The sequence below is a fragment of the Salminus brasiliensis genome, chromosome 2 (genome assembly GCF_030463535.1).
Source record: "Salminus brasiliensis chromosome 2, fSalBra1.hap2, whole genome shotgun sequence".
Classification (NCBI taxonomy): Eukaryota; Metazoa; Chordata; class Actinopteri; order Characiformes; family Bryconidae; genus Salminus; species Salminus brasiliensis.
The window spans coordinates 49,006,408-49,021,332 of NC_132879.1; the positions used below are offsets into that span (position 1 = coordinate 49,006,408).

Genomic DNA, 14,925 nt, shown 5'->3' on the forward strand with positions numbered 1-14,925 from the left:
GGAGTGTTTCCTCTCTCTGAAGTCAGTCTCCTGTATGTTGGTGGGTTTCCTCTCCTCACACACACACACACACTCCTCTAGAGAGGGAGGTGGAGTTGTGTTGATCAGCGCTGACGCTCTTTTGATAAATATGGAAAGAAAAAAATGCCTCCTCTGATTTGTCACTGAAAATGTTTGATGGTTTCCTCTCCTCTTTCTAATAAGGTCATAGTGAGTGTGATTGGCGGCTGTGGGGTCTCTCTCTCTCTCTCTCTCTCTCTCTCTCTCTCTCTCTCTCTCTCTTTCTCCCTCCCTCTCTCTCTCTCTCAGTGTCTTCAGTCTCTCTGGGGGAGTGGAGGTGAAGCTTGTTCTGCTGCTGAGTTGAACGGAGTGTGTGCAGGTCAGAGGAAGATGGACAGCTGTGTGCTTCTCATTCTTCTGTCCTCCACGATCACACTCTCCACAGCTGGTAAGTGAACTCTCACCATTAAATAATCAAAAAGATCTGCTGCCAAATATTTCTCTCTCCTATTTCTATTTAATTTAGTTGCATTCAGGTTCAGGTTTTTGTAGTTTTTAATAAATACATTAAAACATGTGCTATAAAAATAAGCTAATAGAAGATGAGAAATTGCAGTACTTGGGATGATAATGTGATGTGAGATCTATGAACACAAAGAAAAGAAGTCCTTTCCCTCTCTTTCTCTTGGAGTTTATTGGTGTACATTTCTATGTGCCACAAAATGTCACACATTGCAGCGTATCAGCAGCTCCTCCTTTCTCTACAGCTCAGACATTTGTTGACATTAAAGATTAAAGTCAATATTATTCAGTTATATTACAGTTTTTATCAAGAGATACATTTTCTGAGACATGGTTAAAATGTTCATCTTAACAAGGTCAGAGTTCACTCAACATGTTTCATTTCTGCTTTAAATTAAAATAAATGCATCAGTGAAAACAGTGAACATCATCAACATGAAATTCATCTTAAATAAAGACTCTATTATTATTATACCCAAGAATGTAGTCTGTCTCACAGTGTCCTGAAAGTGTTCCTTTACCTCATTTATCATTTAGTTTTTACATAGTCTGATTTTCCCTTTACCCAACCTCTTACAGTCGAGTCTCTGTCCAATTTCATCTAATCAGATTTACATTTAAATGTTTACATCATTTTTACATTAATAAAACATTAAAGATGCATCGCTACAAGAACTGTGGGACGATGCTTATATTTGTTCCTAAACATCACACACACACACACACACACACACACACACACACACACACACACACACACACACACACACACACACTCCTCTAGAGAGGGAGGTGGGGTTGTGTTGATCAGCGCTGACGCTCTTTTGATAAATATGGAGAAAGAAAAAAATGCCTCCTCTGATTTGTCACTGAAAACGTTTGATGGTTTCCTCTCCTCTTTCTAATAAGGTCATAGTGAGTGTGATTGGCGGCTGTGGGGTCTCTCTCTCTCTCTCTCTCTCTCTCTCTCTCTCTCTATCTATCTATCTATCTATCTCTCTCTCTCTCAGTGTCTTCAGTCTCTCTGGGGGAGTGGAAGTGAAGCTTGTTCTGCTGCTGATTGTAACTTTACTCCGTAGATCAGTGACCTTAAAAAGACAATAAGCTCAATATTATATTATTTAAAATTTGAGTTTTATTATTTTAAATTCAAGTTTGTACAGTGAAAGCTGATGTTGCTCTAAACTACTTATAAACTACTCCATTATTTAGTGTCACTTCTGTCCAGTCTCTGATATTCCCAGGACCAGGATGTGTGACTGCATGTGTGACTGGCTGATCTACAAAAGTCTGAGAGAAAATGAACCTGCTGGTGTTTCATTTGTTGATCAAATAATTTGTTGGTGAATCAAACACATTTTTCCACACTGTACTGAATGTAATCTCTCTCGCTCTCTTTCTCTCTCACACAGACAGTGTGAGGTTGGAGAATGGTGTCAGTCGCTGTGCTGGAAGAGTGGAAGTGTTTCATGATAATCAGTGGGGAACAGTGTGTGATGATGAGTGGGATAAGAGTGATGCTGCAGTGGTGTGTAGAGAGCTGGGCTGTGGAGAGGCTGTAAATTCACTGGGTAATGCTCACTTTGGACCAGGATCAGGACCAATCTGGATGGATAATGTGGACTGTAGAGGATCAGAGTCTACACTAAAGAACTGTAGATCACGAGGATGGGGAGTATCAAACTGTAATCATGGTGAAGATGCTGGAGTCATCTGTTCAGGTAAAATGCACACAGTCGTCACATCCTGAAAAACAGTTTGTCTAAATATCACCAGGAGATTCACACTAGATTCATTTTAATGAACAGGTTCGAGTGTAAATTAGAACTGAATAACTTGAATCTGTTACACCAGCGGATCTGAAACACAAGTTCATGACAGAATGTCTGTACAGTATTACAGTGAAGCTAATAATAATCCTCCCCTGAGAAAAGCTTATAGAGCTTATTAAGAAAAGGTGTTGATCAGCTACTTCACCTGCATGCATCCATTTTCTTTGTTGCAATTGTTCTGCTAATATATGAATCCCCACAAGACTTCTAAGCTTTTTACCTGTGAGGTTGCACACCTGTGCACATGTATCCACTACAGCCTTGAGGAAATACAGTAAATAGTGATAAAACAAGAGAATAAAAGTCTTTTACCTTTAGAAATACATCTCTTTTATCTCCAAATGAAATCTTTCTAAAACAGGTTTACCAGATAAATTCTATGGAGTCGTTAAATGATACTTTGTTCTCCTTTTTATTATTTTCCAGTTTTCCCATTGAATGTTCTTAGATATAGAGGACCAAAAAGCTTGCAGCACAAAATGTCACCAAGAACATTCCTAATACATGTATTACACGATTAATTAATATAATATAATCAATATAAACACGATTAATGATTCATTTTCCAATATTAATATTCCCAACAAAGACTTTACCACAAATATCAAACAAGCATTACTAAAAAACATGAACACACATTTGGGAATGTATTTGAAGGATCCTGCAAACAGAACAGCCTGTAGTGTCTGAAACTGCAGAGACTGAGAATTTCAGTCTTCCCCGGCTGCAGGCTAGACTGTGGCTGCAGCTGTTGTTCAGAGCTTGTGGTATGAAGTAAAAGAGTAAATATGCCAAAAAAATAAATATACCAAAGCTAACTCTGCCAGAGTTACAGACTTGGTGTCTGAGAGCATCTCGAGAATCTGTGTAAATATGGAATCACTCTTTACTTTTAACTCTGTGAAGGAAATCACCTCACTCAGAGAAGTGTGGTCACTGTGTGAGGAAATGTCTTTAACATGCTGCTGCTGTTTAGGTCTGCATTCATTAATAATAATAATAATAATAATAATAATAATAATAATAATAATGCTGTTATTGTATATTAGATTATTATTAAAAAAATAATTATAGTGTGAAGTGTTATGTTCATGTTTTCTTGTAGAAAAAATATTTTGTTTCTGCAACAAAAAAAGAGAATGTAATTCAAATACACACACAGGTCACAGGAAGTCCAGACTTACTGGTGGTCCTCATCTGTGCTCTGGGAGAGTAGAGGTGCTTACTGTGAAGACCTGGGTCACAGTGTGTGATGCTGACTTTGACCAGCAGGATGCAGAGGTTGTGTGTCGAGAGCTGGGCTGTGGGCTTCCTGTGGAGGTGCTGGGAGCAGCTGCTTTTGGCAAAGGGGAGGGTGAGGTGTGGTCAGAGGAGCTTCAGTGTAGAGGGGAGGAATCTGACATTACTCTCTGTCCAATATCATCTTCACACAAAAACTCATATTGCTCCCAAAACAGCAGTGTGGCGCTCATTTGTTCCGGTCAGTGTGAATATGTGATTTTCATTAAAATAAATATTGTACTGTGTTTGGTCTGTACTATAGTGTCTATAATTTACAGGTGAATGAGAAGTTAGTTGTTTTTGACCTTTATTTTACATGTGATCTGTTCTGTGCTTTTTCACTAAGCTTTTGAGCAATTTGTTGACACACAGGCGCACAACTGGTGAACGGCTCAGACTCCTGTTCTGGTCGAGTGGAGCTCCAGTACGTCAGTGATTGGGGCACAGTGTGTGATGTAAGTTGGGATATGAGAGCTGCCAGTGTCCTCTGTGGTCAGCTTAAGTGTGGGAGTGCAGTGGCTGTGTTGGGGTCAGACTGGTTTGGGGAGGGGAGTGGCCGGATCTGGGCTGATGTGTTTGATTGTCAGGGGAACGAAACACACCTCTCAAAATGTCCCATTTCATCATGGAGTCGAACTGCATGCTCTCATAAACAGGATGTTGGAGTCATCTGCAATGGTGAGATCTGAAATTGCAGTAATATGAGTAACTAAAAGTTAATGATCCCTCAATTTTAACCAACTGATGGTTTTCTTTTCAGGTTCTTTTCTGGCTTCTCATGAGGGGCAAGTGCGGTTGTCTGGAGGGATGGAGTGTGAGGGGGAGGTGGAGGTGTACTTCAGGCAGGACTGGGGGAGAGTTCTGCTTGACTCCTGGAGTGAGTCTGAGGCCTCTGTGGTCTGCAGACAGCTGGGCTGTGGTTTTCTACACAGCATCTCCAGCTCCTCTTCATCCAGTTCTGAACACAGCTACATGTGTGTGAAGGGTTTTAACTGCTCTGGGAGTGAAGCTCATCTGGGGAACTGCAGCAGTGCACCAGCAGTCACTTGCAGCTCCAGAGAACAGCTGTACATCACCTGCTCTGGTGAGTGTTAACACACATAAAGGCTGAAAACTAATGTGACATCTGATCTAATTAAATATAATCTAAAAATAATTAATTAATGTAATTCTTATAATCAGAAGAGAATCTAAGACAATCATGTTTCAGAATTATATTTTGTGCTAAAACTACCTCTGCTTGTGTGTATGTATAAATGCATGTATTTGTGGGTGTCGGCCTAAATGCAGCCATCAGGCTGGTTGGTTCTGGGGGAGACTGTGCAGGAAGGCTGGAGGTTTTCTACAGCGGCTCATGGGGGACAGTGAGTGATGACTTGTGGGATATTAAGGATGCGCAGGTGGTCTGCAGACAGCTGCAGTGTGGAGTGGCCCTCAGTGCTGTGGTACCAGCCCGGTTTGGAACTGGAACTGGACCCATATGGCTAAATGAGGTGGAGTGTAAGGGGAATGAGACGTCTCTGTGGAACTGCAGATATCATCTGTGTGGAGAGGGTGAATGTGGACACAAGGACGACATAGGAGTCTTGTGCTCAGGTAAAAATTGACAGTCAGTGCTAATGTAGCATATTTCAGTTATTTGTACAAAAATGTACAGTATACATTAAATGAAAAATGAGGACACTAAGATGGTTACAAATCATTTGTATTTGAATTACTATTCTACAGTCCAGTGGATATGATGAAAGATAATATCTAATTAATATTTTATGGAAAAAGGACCACATTCATGTCATATAAGTTTAAAATCTCAAGACATGTCCAAAGTAAAGTCTTCCTTCTCCCACCAGAGTTTAAAGAGATCAGACTCACTGAGGGCTGTAAGGGGAATCTGGAGGTGTTCTACAATGGAACCTGGGGGAATGTGTGTGTAAATGGGATGGATGAAGAAACAGTAAGTTTGATCTGTCAGGAGCTGAACTGTGGAAAAACTGTCAGTGAGTCCTCAACCAAAGCAAGAGTGGAATCAGCTCCTAACTGGCTGGATGATGTGAGATGTAGGAAACATGACTCCACTCTCTGGCAGTGTCCATCCTCGCCCTGGGGACAGAACACATGTAATAATAACAATGAAGTGGCTCAGATTACCTGCTCAGGTAGATTATTCCGTTCCACAGTTTTTGATCTTTTTTGCCATTGCAGGAAATATTCTATAACATGTGCATTTAATTTACTGACATAGATCTGTAGGTCAATTTGTTCTGTGACTACTGTATTTTCTTTCTACAGAAGATGGAAATCCACAACATTCTCATCGAGCATGCTTTCTATCCCCAGAACAGAAAAAGTGCTCAAGTAAACCAATCATTTTTACACTTCTAAAGGAATGACATAAAATGCAGTGTCACAGTGAAAAGCATCCCTTTATAATTCTAAACTTTTAAGCCAAACACAATTATCAAAATTACACATGTACTGGAAAATGAATGTATGTGGCTATATATGTATGAAAAAGAACATGAAAATGGCAGCTTCACTTTAGTCATGGTCAAATGGTCAAGAACAGTCAAGGGTGCTTTTGTTCACTATGGCAGGATGTAAAAGTGTGTAATGTCAATGATAAGCAGTAAAGATAAATGCACTGCTATTGCAGACCCTTTGTTGTGCATCTCACCCTGAGCCCACCAACAAACATAGAAAATTGTCTATGTAGAATTTAATTGCTGTAGATTGCTGTGGGTTTAGTATCCAGACTGGTTAGTCAGTGTTTGTGTCTTTTCATGTGTGGTGTTCATGATGTAGATCACCAGCACCTCAGACTGAGCGGAGGAAAGGGAAGCTGCTCTGGGATGCTAGAGGTGTTTCATAATGCTGAATGGGGGTCTATCTGTGCTGATTGGTGGGACATGGAGGATGCTCAGGTGGTCTGCAGGCAGCTGGGCTGTGGTCCTGCGCTGAGTGCAGATCAGCAGACTGGTGGAGGGACTATCTGGATGAACAAAGTGAAGTGTAAAGGGAATGAGATTCACCTGTGGGACTGTGGGACACCTCATTCCCTGAAGAACCACACTGACTGCTCCTACAGGGCTGGAGTCACCTGTGCAGGTCAGAGGGCCGTCTGACTCCAATATAAACACTTTTACTAAATCATATTAAAATCAACAGATTATAATTATTCTGTTTTTACAGACAGATCTGTGCCTACGACTACAACAACCACCACCTCCACCACCACCGGTACCCTTTTCACCTCTTAGGTCATTTTTCTAAATGTTTGTGGATAGATTGTTCAGATCTACACAGTTTCAGTTCTGTGTTTTTATTTCCAATTTGTCTCACAGTAAGGAGAACAAACCCTACTCCACAAACTCTTCTACCAGCAGTTCCCTACATCTATCCAGTGTCTCTCCTGGTTCTGGGAACGGTGCTCTTCCTGGCCTTAGTGCTTCTGGTTGTGCTGTTTAACCAGAACAGAGTGTTCAGGAGAGGTAGGGAGATTCAGAGATCATCTACAATCCACTTTCTGTACATTCTCTAAACATCATCAGTCCTTCAGTCTGTCATCAGTCTTCTCTTCTACTGAACTGACTCCATGTCCTCTCTGTCTCTCTCACAGTGCTCTCTAAGAGGAGGCAGAAGACTCTGCCTGAGGACATCTATGAGGAGATCGACCCCAGATACATCACCAACAGAAATTACTCGACTCAGCGGAGTGAGTGTTCTGTGTGCACACATCACATTTGTACAGCTATTACCAGTTTAACCTGAATACCAAATTCTAACCGCAGGTGTGTGTGTGTTTGTTCATGCTTGCTTGTGTATATGATGGGATGTATCAAAGGGAAACTGGTGTAAGCAGGGGGTGGGATGTTTGTGAGGAAATGAATGTGTGATGGTTAGAATTAGAAAGAGTGAGTGTGTGTGTGTTCATAAACTTAACAAGCTAGTCCAAGCTAGAACCACTACTGCTAGTCAGTGAGTGAGTGAGTGAGTAACTAGTGAGTCAGTAAGTGAGTCAGTTACTGAGTCATTTAGTGAGTGAGTGAGTCAGTTAGTGAGTCAGTTAGTGAGTCAGTTAGTGAGTGAGTGAATAACCTCAGAGGAATCGAGAAGTGACTGGCAGTCAGTGAGGGTTAAAGCTTGTGTCTGTTGAGTTCATCTACTGACTGAAGTCCAGTATTCAGCTCAGTTCACACTGATCTCAGCACTCAGAGGCTTGTGGGAGGATCTGCTTCCTGATCAGGTTTCATGACTGTTCTGATCTCCTCCAACAGGACGGATCCTCTCTGAAGAACAACATTCAGGATATGAGGACGTGGATGAGGAGTTTATATCAGGTAAGGGGATCTATCTGTGTGTGTGTGTGTGTGTGTGTGTGTGTGTGTGTTTGTGTGTGTGTGTGTGTGTGTGTGTTTGTGTTTGTGTTTGTTTGTGTTATGTTGAACAATAAGAAATTAGATTATTAAATAATTACTACAATTAATATTATTGATTAAATCTACAGTTAAACACAATCAAATTGGACAATTAAGGGAAAATTGTGATGAATTGTTCATTATTATTTATTTTTATTAAAATTGGACAGTGTAATTACAATGCACAATGTCAAGAACAGCTGACAGATCGTGTTAAAAATGAGGAAATTGAGATACACGGTTTGGAACTGAGGCGCGAGGCTGATTTACACAGAAACCAACCTGCCTCGCGCTAAAAGTCTCATCATCCATTGCAGCACTTCTTTAACATTACAGTCTCATCACACTAAAGAGCGCACGTGTCAGTAAGGAAGGGGAAACGCTCCTGCGTTACGTTCACGGGGACAGAGAGCACACTGTTCCTCCTATTGTTTTACGCAGTTTTTATGTGTCTGAGTTTACCTGTAAAATACATAAATGCACGAGTTTCACTGTGATGAATTGAAATGTGTCGATTTTTGGAACATTTTTATTTATTATATTAATGTTTAATTCATAATCAAAATCAAGTTGCCTTACATGTACATTCATCTAAATGTAGTTTAAGAATGCAGAAACGTACTGAATAAATAATATAGTCTCTTAATATCATTTGTAATTATTGGCATAATACTTAAATAAACAGAACAGGGACAGGCATGACAATACAGTTCTGTTTACAATAAAATAAGAACAATTATTTTCTTCTTTTCCATAAAATTAAGATATTTTATAGTGTGACACAATTTATAGTTTTTCCACTGAAATTAAAACAGAATATTTCATTTTATGTTTTTGTCCGTTTTTGTTTGGCAGCGTTTCCTTACAGACATTTTAAATTACAAATAATATAAATATTAGTATGGACATAAACCTTCATATAATTAGCTGCATGTTTAATTACAGGTGATTATTGTTATTTTAAAATTTAAATTGAATTAAAGTAAACGTATATAAATAAGTTTTGAGAAAGCAGAAAAGTTTTGAAAGTAAAAGAATAAATATAATTTTTAATTATTGCCATGATTCTTTAAATATCAGTTGTTTGTTAATTTACAGATAATGTACATTTACCCGGTTCTGTTAACAATAACACAATTCTACTGCTTTATTATTTTTCTACAAAATAAGAATTTCTTCTTGTTAAAAGCGAAGAAATTAAGATACAAGGTTTTGAATTGAAGCGCGGAGCAGATCTACACAGAAACCAGAGCAGCTCTAACCGACCTGCCGCTGAAAGTCTCATCACTCATTTGTAGCTTTTTAACATTACAGTCTCAACACACTCTCTAAACACTCACACACACCAAACACTCACACACACCAAACACTCACACACACTAAACACTCACACACACTAAACACTCACACACACACCAAACACTCACACACACTAAACACTCACACACACACTAAACACTCACACACACACAAAACACTCACACACACTGAACACTCACACACACTGAACACTCACACACACTAAACACTCACACACACTAAACACTCACACACACACTGAACACTCACACACACACTAAACACTCACACGCACTGAACACTCACACAAACTAAACACTCACACACACTAAACACTCACACACACTAAACACACACACTAAACACTCACACACACTAAACACTCACACACACACTAAACACTCACACACACCAAACACTCACACACACTAAACACTCACACACACACTAAACACACACACACACCAAACACTCACACACACTAAACACTCACACACACACTAAACACACACACACACTAAACACTCACACACACACTAAACACTCACACACACTAAACACTCACAGGCACTAAAAACTCATACACACTAAACACTCACACACACTAATCACTCACACACACACTAAACACTCACACACACCAAACACTCACACACACTAAACACTCACACACACACTAAACACACACACACACTAAACACTCACACACACACTAAACACTCACACACTAAACACTCACACACACTAATCACTCACACACACACTATACACTCACACACTAAACACTCACACACACTAAGGAGCGCACTGTCAGTAAGGTAGGGGATCTTGTGTGATCTACAGGAGTGTGTTTTTATTTAGTTTAAAATGTAGATGAAGATCCTAAATAAAACTAACAGCGGTGTTACTGCACTCTTCTCATGTGCACCAAAAGACTCCCGCTACGCTGAACTGTGCAAGAGGACAGGGACCCCACTGCCCACCCTTGTGTTTTACGCAGTTTGTGCGCTTTTACGCATCCCTGTGTTTTAACCACTCTGTGTGTTTATGTATCCATGTTTACCAGTAAAATCCATAAATAGATGAGGTTTGCGGTGGTGAAGGGAACTGTGCCGATTTTTGGAACATTTTTATTGATTATATTAATGTTGAATTCAAACACCTACATCTTACATCTACATTAATCTAAAAGTAATTTACTAAAGCAGAAACGTCCTGAATAAATAATATAGTCTCCCTCCTTTAATAATAATCATCATAAAAATAATAAATGAATATAATGTGTAATTATTGTGATAATACTTTCAAACAGCAGTTGGGTTGTTCATTTAAAGATAGTGTCTGTACATGTACCCGGTTCTGTTTACAATATAATAAGAAAATTACTTTTCCCATAAAATGAGGATTTTTTACAGTGTGACCCAGTGTAAAGAAAAACTGCCAGATCATGTGAAAGTGAAAACATTGAGATACAAGATTTTGAATTGAAGCGCGGAGCAGATCTACACAGAAACCGACCTGCCTCGCGCTAAAAGTCTCATCACCAGGGTCTAGATTTATTAATCAGATCTAAATATTGTACTTAATCAGATCTGAGTTGTGGAGCCGTGGTTGCTTTTCTCTACAGCTGTTGTATTTCAGTCTGTGCGCTCTCTGGTGCATTTACACACAGGGTGGGGGTTTAGGTTTGTGCTGCGGGTTTATGAGTTTTGGGAGGTTTTTACGCACCGGGAGCAAAACAAGGAAAAAGGTGAAGTTCACTCAACGATAAATGTCCTTTTTACATGTTGATACATTTGTAGACACATGCTGCACCACCTGCAGCGCTTCACCACCTGCAGCGCTACTAATCTGGCCAGTACTACCTTTACCCAAGGTTCCCCATCATATTTAAATTACTCGAGATTTCTATATTATGTTTATTTAAACTTATCTGTCAAAATTGAGCACATCTGTTTAGATCTATCCAGCTTTAGCTATACTTTAGGAACAGAGGACAATTAGTCTTGAACAAAGTGGCAGCTCCCATCTATTTTCTATTGGTCGACAAAGGAACAATACCTGCCTCATATTGTGACAGATAGAATATGTATCATAAACATTATGATCTCTCTCTAATATCTCATGATATTGTTTATGCTAGTTGAAGTACCAACTGCTTTAAGATGTGCTGGTTGATGTAACGTGTGCCAGCTGTCTGAGGATATGTCGGTTGATGTGCCAGTGGCTTTATCATGTGTCTTTTGATCTGCTGGCTACTTTACTTAGAATGCTGCTCAAGATCTTCAGGATAAGATGATAAGATACGCCCATGTTTCACAGAGACACAGTGCATTAGAGCAGCTAGCAGTGATGATTTCATTGACAGTTGCTGCTTTAGATCCATGAGGTCGTATGTTTAACAGCCCTAGTTTTATACAGGAGCTGCTGATGCTCTGAAAACCTGATGATTCAGTGCTGATCTTAATGAGGAAATACATGACTGCTCTGATCTCCTCTAACAGGAAGTATCCACTCTGAAGAACAGCGTTCAGGATATGATGATGTGGATGAGGAGCATCTCTCAGGTCAGAGGTCTTATGATCCAGGTTGAGTTTCTGTGCTTTTCTAGTAACATGTGCTGCTCTTTGTCTTTAACAGTGAGTCTAGTTTGTTTCACTGTTTAAAGATTTGACTGATCTTTAGATCTGAAGATGTTTGAAGTGTCTTAATCTCTTAAACTTGGTTCCAGGCTCCCATTCTTCATTCCTCTAATTCAATAATAACTCAGTTTCCACTGTTTTCTGCGATTTAATGAGTTTTGTTTTTTGTTTATTTTAAATATTTTATATTAATTTCTAAATGTAATTAAAACTTATAAACTTTCTTCTTTTTTTCAGAAAAGTCTCAGACTGGAGTAAAGACAGAATATTATGATGATGTCATCACCAGTGGTCTGATAAGTGAGTTCCTTTATTAATGAATCTCCTGATTTGATTTTACATTAAACTACAGTGTAAAAATCTGATGCCCTGGTTATAAAGACAGTCTGCTTTTCTTTGATTTAGGTGATGCAGAAAAAGAGGACCTAGGAGAGAGCTATGATGATGTCATCACTGCTGGACAGATCCCTGATACTGAAGCAGGTGTGTTTCAGCAGTTTGGGGTTTAAGTTCAGACAGAAGCAGAAATTAAGCAGAGATTAAAATCTGATAAAATGATAAGAATTAAATACATTTCTAAATGTAATAGATCATTTGACGTGACTTCATCAGTTAGTGCTCAAGTAAAGACTTTTAATGGTGGGACAGATTCAGGACAGCTTCCCAATCAAGCCGAGGTTCAGATTGCTTCAGCATTTGCAAAATGTTCAGTTAAGAAGCTTAACAGCCTGACCGGCTCTTCACCACTCACTAAGCCCCACTACTAGACAACTGTTTCAATTGAAGAAGCTTCTGAGCACAATGCGTCAAATATGAGGTTTTAATGGAAAAGGTGCAGAAATACCCAGTTCAATTCTAATGGTTTTCTAGTGTGCAGTTGAAGACGTATTTGAAGGCACATCATGCTCTCTCAGTCTCTCAGCAGTCTAAACAGCTCTAAAAGACGTTAGGTTTATTTTCAGAGACCCCTGATCATTTACACTATGGAGATTTTTCAGGGGGTCCTAATGGTTAATTAGTGGGTTATACGTTGCCTTGTTCAGCGGTTATATCTGAAACACTTGGGAAACACAGTGTCCTAAAAACCTGGTTTAGATGTTTTAAATATCTCTGTTTTATTTTAGAGAACATTAATGAGAGTTATGATGATGTCATCAGTGGTGATCAGAGGTCAGCTGATGTAACAGGTATGACTAATGTAACAGTACTGTAATCTCCAGCATGAACACAGTCACTGATGATACTGATGCTGATTTAATGAGCTTTCTCTCTACATTCTGACAGAAGACGTGTCAGATAACTATGATGATGCTGTTCCCACTGAACCAAACTCCACCATTAAGACCAGTAAGATTTTATTCATGTAGAGAAACCATTACAAACTTCTACAATCTGAATCTTTCTTATTCTTATAACTGATCTTCTCATGTTGCTGCAGTGGACACAGCAGTGGACACACTAGAGGACACACTAGAGGACACACCAGTGGACAAACCAGCGGACACACTAGAGGACACACTAGAGGACACACCAGTGGACTATGATGATGTCATCATTGCTGAACAGGATGTAGGAGTGAAAGGTGAGCGACTGATCATGTGTTCGCTGCTACATTACAGATGTGTGGAGGGTGGATTAAGTGATAGGAATAAAAGGTGGATTAAGGGATTTAAATGAAGAGCAGCACAGTGTGGAGAAGAAGAGCAAAATGTTTGAACAATCAAACCTTGGGTTGAACTGGGTTTTCTAAATCCTCTCCCACATCATTCTATTATAGTGATGTTTTGATGAACAGTGAGAAAAACCTCTGATCATAAAGTGTTGTTGTGAGACGCTGCTCTCCACTCATTAAAAATGACTCTTTCCTTTTACAGATTATGAGGATGTGAAGGAGGAGCCTCAGACTGAGCTGAATCATGTGACTGAGAGACCACAGCCGCTGTCCTTCTTCAGAAAATTACACACAAACCTCTTCAGACGCAACAAATAATTTAATTATAGATTCAATTATAGATCATTTCATTATAGATTCAATTATAGATCATTTTATTATAGATTAAATTATAGATCATTTCATTATAGATTCAATTATAGATCATTTCATTATAGATCACAGTTCATTCATTCAAACTGTTTTACACTTTAGTTTACTTTACTTTTTATCTTTATGAAAACATTTCATATCTTATGTGAGTTAATTAGTTTAAGTGTAATTAGTTAATTATTCATTATTTAAAGTCTCATTAGAAGAGTTTAGATAATTATTCATTTGCTACCATAAAAGCTGCAGATTAGTCTAGATGAGGACTGTGACTGTTTTCCAGTAAAGGGCTGTTCGTCATTTCTGAGGGTAAAGTAGTGAAATATGTTCTGGTGAGAAATAATTGGTTAAAGCTGCTCCTCAGTTCAACCCCTGATGATCAGAGAGACAGCTTTCTATTTTCAGTGCTGCAGTGCTGAAATCAGGCAGCTTTTTATTCTTATTAATAAAACATTTATAGAAGAGAAATGAATGATCTGTTATTGTGTTAAACTGATGAAAAGAGCACTTCTACAATGATCTGGTGATGATATTCTTATAATTATTACATCATATCCAAACAATCACAATAAGTTAATTAAATAATAAATAAATATAAGGCTCGCGGTCGCAATGCATCTTTAAAAAACAGCAACTGTAAAAGAATATAGTAAAGTTTTGTAAATGTACTGGTGTACATTTTTACAGAGTAAATTATTTTTACAATGTTTTTTCTGACTATTTTAACCATCATTAAACTATTCTTATAAAACTGAAGAATTTGTCCTTGAATAAATTTGACTCTTTATTACAAAATTATGTTTGCATTTGTTTGATTTCCAGCCTTTTTCCTCGCGCTACACGCAGGGTTTGTGTTTTCCACTCGTTTTTAAACCCACCCCTTTAAGCCCCCT

The 14,925-nt window shown here is 38.8% G+C and overlaps 1 pseudogene; it reads left to right on the forward strand.

The window, feature by feature from the left end:
• The first annotated feature begins 390 nt into the window (after positions 1 to 390).
• Positions 391 to 14,042, forward strand: LOC140549428 (scavenger receptor cysteine-rich type 1 protein M130-like; annotated as a pseudogene).
• The last annotated feature ends 883 nt before the right edge of the window (positions 14,043 to 14,925 follow it).